Here is a 6,700-nt window from a genome sequence, read left to right on the forward strand (position 1 = left end):
CGCTGAGCAGTGGAAGGGTTGCTGCTGATAAAAGAAACAGGTTATTCTACCACTTAAAGCTTGGAAGGACCAAGGGACTTGCTGCTGCCTTCAGTGTGTAATAATTATCAAGGTTGAAGGATTTATTTTGTGAGCCCTGGCGCTCTCGGGGCCAGGGTTATCTTAATGACTCTGCTGCAAGTGTTCCCCTTGACCTACCTTCAGCACCAGCCCCAGGAACAGGTGCCATTAGAATATATTCCGCCCCACTGAAAGTCCTGTCTTGGTGGAGGCTTTAGGAGGAAGAATATACAGATATATTGTTTCTATAAATCCCCTGATATTATCTTTTATCGGCAGTAATAAATGTCCATATTAATTAACTTAATGGTTTTAACTGCAGTAATGACTTTGTATTAAACTAGTGAGCTTTCATGTTCCACATAAAAGCTGCAGTATTAAAACTCATCTACAGTATATTTTTTTTCAACTTCTATTGTGCTGAAACAAAGCAAACCCATTGCTGGAATATTCCAGCCACCAAGGCCAGAAGGTGAATCAGCCTTGGTGTAAATCATACCCATTTTTGAAGAATATTCAAATTTGGAAGGTTTTTGAGCAAGCCACAGATAAAATACAAAAACAGGGCAATCACTTTTCCTTTTTTTTCTGTATTTTGCTAATAAACAAGTGAATCTTGTACTCAGTCTTTCATCTGTTGCTGTGAACATTCTGGGTGTTCCCATAAATATTTGAGAAAAATTCATGGGTTTGTGCAATCATCTTGAAATACATGTCAGTGCCAGAGCCAGAGCCAGAGCCAGAGCCAGAGCCAGAGCCAGAGGAGGTGTTGGCTACCAGTAAGGGAGCAGGAAATACTGTGTGTGGTGAGAGCAACAAGGGAATATCAAAGAAATATCTTCAAAATTTCATTTGCATTCTCCAGGCTGAAATTTCTTAACATTAAATGTGAACTCATGCAACTGGAAAGGTGGAAATAGTGGTTATCTGTAACCAGGGCAGTGGTGCAGGGAAAAAAAAGCTTATCTCCATAAATTGACATCTGTGAACAGTTTTTCCTGGTTCTACCAGGGCTGTGCCTGAGCCAATTTAGTCACTGGTTTTGCTGTGGATTTAAACCAGCATGACTGTCTTCACCATCTGTGTGAACTGGCCCCATTTTATAACTGACTGCTACCGAAGCTTTTCCCAGCACTAAAATGCTTGGGCAGATGTATTTGTTCACGGCTCCTAAACCCTCCTGAGAAAGCCCATGACCCCTCCTGGCATCCCAACACCACCTACACAATTCCTTTCAAGCCATCCTTTACCTGCTGCTGAAATTGCTGATAAAAGCTCTAAATTAGAGCATCTGAACACAACAAAAGTGCTGCTTTCCAAAGCTGGTTTATCTCTTGCATTCTATTTGGGAGATAAAGAGGGGGTGCATCAGAGGGAGAGGTCCACAAATGGAACCCAAAATCCATCCACAAGGACTCCCCGCATGTCTGAGTCGCACTGGAGGATAGTTGAGGCTGTGTATAACAGGACTGTATTTGCACTGTAACAGCAATGGATCTTTGCAAATTAAAAATGTCTCCCTAAACTCTTCATGTTTTCTAACAAAAGCCCAAAGCTGGTTAAAACAGAAGTGAAAGCCAAGCGCTTAACGAGGGCACAGTGAAAGCTTTCTCCTCACAATCTAGTAACAAGAGGGGTGTGATGGGTTTGAAGTTTCTGAGCAGCTTCAAGCAAACCCCAGAGCATCTTCCTGAGAAAAAGATCAGGCAACATTCAGGTTCCTCATAACTTCTTTAGGTCTTTATACTTTTTGATCCCAAGAGCTGCAGCTGTGGTTGCAGTCTTTGGCAAATCTAAGCCGTGGTTGGGCTCTGCAGCCTGGGGCAGTGGAGCTGTGCTGGGGGACATCCAGAGCCTCGCCTGATGGCTCCCTCTGGGAGTGCTGGTTATCCTGCAAGCTTTATGTAAATATTTTTAAGTGGCACATCTGTCTGAATTATCACTGTGCCCTCCTGGATTGCTAATTGTAGGTTTTAATTCAGCTCCAACGACCAGTTTACATAAATTAGGGAGCTGGCAGTAAGCAAGCTTTGAGGAGATGGGATATGGATTTAGTGAGGACTGATTTTTTTCTCTCTGAAATGCTTCTCCTCACAACCTAGTGCCTCTTCCCTTAGCTTAAATCATTCTAGGAGCAAAACAGAGAGTAATTCAGCTCTGCTTGTGGAAGAGACACAGCACTGTTTTGTCTTCACCCCGGTGCCAGTGTGCCCAGCTCCCACCACTGGTCTAATTGACTTTAATTGGCTATATAAAAGGAAAAGGATTTGGCATTTAATTTCTGTGCCATACCCCTCTGGCAGGAGTCAGAGCCAGTGTAGCTTGGCATGGCTCTGCTGGCTCACCGAGGGGATGCTCTGGCTGACATGAGCACGGTGTGCATGTTCCCCAGGTGATCCATGCTGGATCCAGGATGTGCCAGCCAACAGGTTGTTAAATGATCAATGAAAGTCTTCCAGCCCTTCCTCAGCTTCACAGGCTCCAGGGTTGGTGTCCCCAAGCCAGCTCTGGCAGTCGAATAAGGTTCCAACCAACAAACTGCCTCAATACTCAGCCCCATCCCCTCTGCCAAAGGACTGGGACTGTCCACAAAGGCTTTAAACTCACCATTTGTTCTCCTGGCTCTCACCAATGCTGGCAGCATTAACACTCTCTCAGGCATGTTCTTGATGTGGCAAACCTGAAATTCAAGAATTTTGGCACCCATTTCCAGCAGTCATCAAGGTAGACATGCCTAAATTAATTCGTTTAATGAGAGGAGAGACTGCTGCCTGCTTGGAAGTCAGCTCAACAGAGGGGTTTGAGAGGGATCTGGAAATACCCCTCCTTGAAGCCCAAATCTTAAATTTTTTGTAACCAGATTTCACCAGGGAAGATCTACAACCTGTGATGTGGATGTTGCCAGCCCCTGTGATGTACCACACCCCTGGGATGGATGAAAACTCTGCTTCATCATAGCTTTGTTCACAAGGAAAATACCTAAGACCTTAAATTAAAGGACAGCTGAACTCTTATATCTTGTGGTGAAATGTCCTTTTAAGATAAATTAGTGCCCAAAATACAAGCAATTACTAGAGTACCTGGTTGAAAAGAAGCCATCTGATCGTGTGTCTTACTACCAGCACCAGAGCACACAGAGAGCTCATGAGCTGTAACTGCATGTTGAGTTCCCAGCTTGCATCTTAGGTAGTTTAAACTTCAAACAGAGATTAATCAAGCAGGTCAGCATTCACTTTCTCCAAACTCTAGCCTTAGGACTCTGATGTGTTCAGCTGATAGGCTTATCTATGTCATTTCCTGTCTCCTGCCTGAAATTAATCTGGTCAAGAGGTGTTTTCCCACTGTCACATCCTCCTGTTCTCCCAAGCAATCATGCATTTTACACCACAACCACTGACACAACTGGTGCAGCCGTTTAACCATCAAGACACACAGGATTTGTCCCAAAGCCTATCAAATGTCCCTTGCATGGATAGAAGCTGTCCTACAACTGTAGACAGGAAAGCCAGAGTCTCCTTTGGCAGCTTGTGTTTGCAATCGAAGTATTGCTGCCTTCAAGCAGCAGCAAATATGTATTGTCTGCTGGGGGAAAAATCAGTACTTTTCCAATAATATATGTATTCTGCAAGTGAATCAGAGAGGGATTTTTATTATTATCTGCCTTTCGCTTTCTTGAATCTCTTCTTTCCTCAGGTGTTCAACAGCTTAAACACAAGACTTAGAGAAATACCCCCAAAGGTGTTAGTAGAGGTTCCTCCTTCTCTGTCAAGATGGATGTGCAGCCACCCAACCATACACTGTGCAAGACCATCGTGCTGCACCTACAAAAAGAAGCCATCTGCCACCTGGCATCTCCCACCACCAACACTGCAATAGCCACTGCCCCATTAGAACCAGCTTTGCAAGAGAAACAGAGAAACCAATGAACAAAACCCATCTATTTTATGAGTGGTTCTTTAGGAAAATCAATGGTCAGGCAGGATGGGCTCAGAAATAGATTCAGATTTAAGGGAGGAAAGAATACAAGGAGAACAGGCTGGAAATATCATGCTATAGTCAACCTGTTGAGATACACACATGCTTGAACTGAAATGATCTAGTTGACTAAAATAGTTGCTGCAAACCTGTTTTGTGCTGACTTTGTTTCATCTCAAACAGACACTTCAAACCTTCTAGATGGTTGGAGAATAAGAAGAATATGGCACCTCTTTAAAAAATACAAACTCAGAAAAGCAAAACTAAATAAAAACGTGGAATGTGGAGAGCTGGTCACTCCCTCTGTCCTGTCTGAGACTGCAGCTCCAAGTGATGCCTGTGTGCTTTCTTTTCCCTTCTGTAAGATGCCTCCCACGTGTTAGACCTTCTAGTCTAGTGAGAACATCCTGATCCCCATCCTTGCTGCCATTCTGTTTTCTCACATTCCAGACTGAGCTTTAAAACGCAACACTGTCTTAAATCCAAGGAGCCAAACCCAGAGCTGACGCGATGGATTTGAACAGGACTGTGGCCAGGTGATTTTTTACCCTTTCTTCACAACACATACACCAAGAACAATGAATTTCCTCCACTTTGGTGACAATTCAGCTGTATCCAGGCTGGTCCAGAGCTCATTAAAGCTGGCAGAAGTCTTTCCATCGCTCCAACAGACCTGGAGCCAGCCTGCTGCCATGTGTGTTGCAAGCGGGTGCCACTCACGCTGAAGCACCATCGTGGTACATCACTGCATCCAGACTTTCCAGAACAAAAGCTTGAGGGTTTTTTTTTTGCTCTGGCTGGCTGATACTTTTTATGGAATCACCCAAGGGCCAGGTTGTAGTTCTGTAATTGTACAGGGCTGTCATCCTCATAAATATTAAACACCACTTCCAAGTGAAACTGCAGCTCCTTTTATTGCACAAAGCGATGGATATCCCAGCTGAAACCACTCTGCCTCCTTGCTGGTGCCTGCTGAAAAGTGACTGTGGTTCAAAATATTTATCGATGCTTTGTTGTATTGGGAGAATGCTCAGTGACAGATGGACACTCTCTTTAAAACCTCAACGTATGCAAATCTCCATACAAAAGAGCCCAGGATGTTTTTAATATCGCACACTTGCCTCAGGACATGTTTTTAAATCCCCACTTACCAAGGGGCCTGGCTTTTTATCAGTCAAACGCCTTAAGCACTATGTCAATGTGGACATCTGGCCGCGTGTTTAAAAAATTTTTTATTTGCTAAAATATTTAGTGATATGGCAGGGGTTTTAGCTGGGGACATCAGGTCTAATGGCATATGTTTCAACCCAACTGCTCAGAGAGGAAAAATTAACGAGGTAGCTTTTGGGGCAGTTTACCTTTTAGAGTGTAGTAAGCCAAAAAAAAGGGAAGGGAGAAGACCAGAACCAGGCATAACTTGAAGGTATAAAGAATTGGGGTTTAATGTACTGAAATAACTCCTTGGGATTATTCTGATTCCTCTCCATCACTTTGATGTACAAGAGAAATTCTCCTAAGGATGTGTGTGGGTTTTAAGAGCTTCTTCCTCCTTTACAGGTTGAGGTTGGCCAAGGAGATAGGCTTGAACTGTGCCCATGTGGGAGCCTGAGCAGCAGATAAAGGGTTTGGAACTGGTGGGAATGGGTGGGAGATGATTACCAAGGAGTGGATGAATGAAAAATAACAGACAGAAAGGTGTCATGAGTCTTTCAGGTTTCTTTCCAACCTTTTACACCTAGCACTCAGCAGTGACAATTCCCACCCAACACCATCTGGAGAGCAAGCCTCCAAACTTCTTGCAGGTTTTGGTGCTCCATCAGCACCCAGACCATGAAAAAGAATTGTGATCCCAGCAGTACCAACCATCAAGCTTGCTTTCATCCCAACTATTCCTACCAAGCACTTCTTGAAGGACATTGTCAAGCTGGGAATGGACCAGAAGGTGTTGAACAAAACCAGCCCTGAGCAGCTGGTGATGCCAGGGCTGTTTGCTGGAACTCCTCTGAAGTGGTGAGGGATAACACAACACCCCAGCCTGGTGCCAGAAGCCTTTTGCTTCCAGAACAGCCACCTTTTATCTTTAAAAATTAGATATGCAGAAGTGATTCCCAGCCTACAGATGTGCCATGGTGTGTCTGTTAAAAGCAGGAGCTTCAGCTAATTGTTACTCACTTGCTCGAGCTCAATTAACACCCCTATTATTAGAAAGTCACCACATGTGAATTGAAACACCAGGCATGTTTGCCTTCTGCATGGGCAACCAGGCAGCCTGCATTGCTTAGAGAAACCCAGGCTTCCTTACCTCAGTGCTGATGCTAAATGCAAGGAAAGTCATTTAACCATTTTGTAGCTGTCCCTTCACAAGGGTTTGGTGTGACACTGCTGCTCGTGAAGGAAGAGCCATGTGGGTCACATCACTGCTGTCATGTTTGGGCACTGAGGAACTATTTCATTGGAGGGCAAAAGTTTCCTTTCCCTTCATTCAGGAGAAAAATCAACCAGAAGAACCAACCCGGGGTCTGCCCCTTTGTCCTGTATCTCTGTGATACCCGCATTTTATGTCACTGCAATATTCATGTTTACATTTGATTAGCTAAGACCTCCTGGGTTTAATGGTGTTCAGTGCAGCTGCAGGTATGTCAGTGTGTGCAGTTTCAGGTCAATA

This window comes from Corvus brachyrhynchos, unplaced genomic scaffold (genome assembly GCF_000691975.1).
Source record: "Corvus brachyrhynchos isolate BGI_N302 unplaced genomic scaffold, ASM69197v1 scaffold10, whole genome shotgun sequence".
Classification (NCBI taxonomy): domain Eukaryota; kingdom Metazoa; phylum Chordata; class Aves; order Passeriformes; family Corvidae; genus Corvus; species Corvus brachyrhynchos.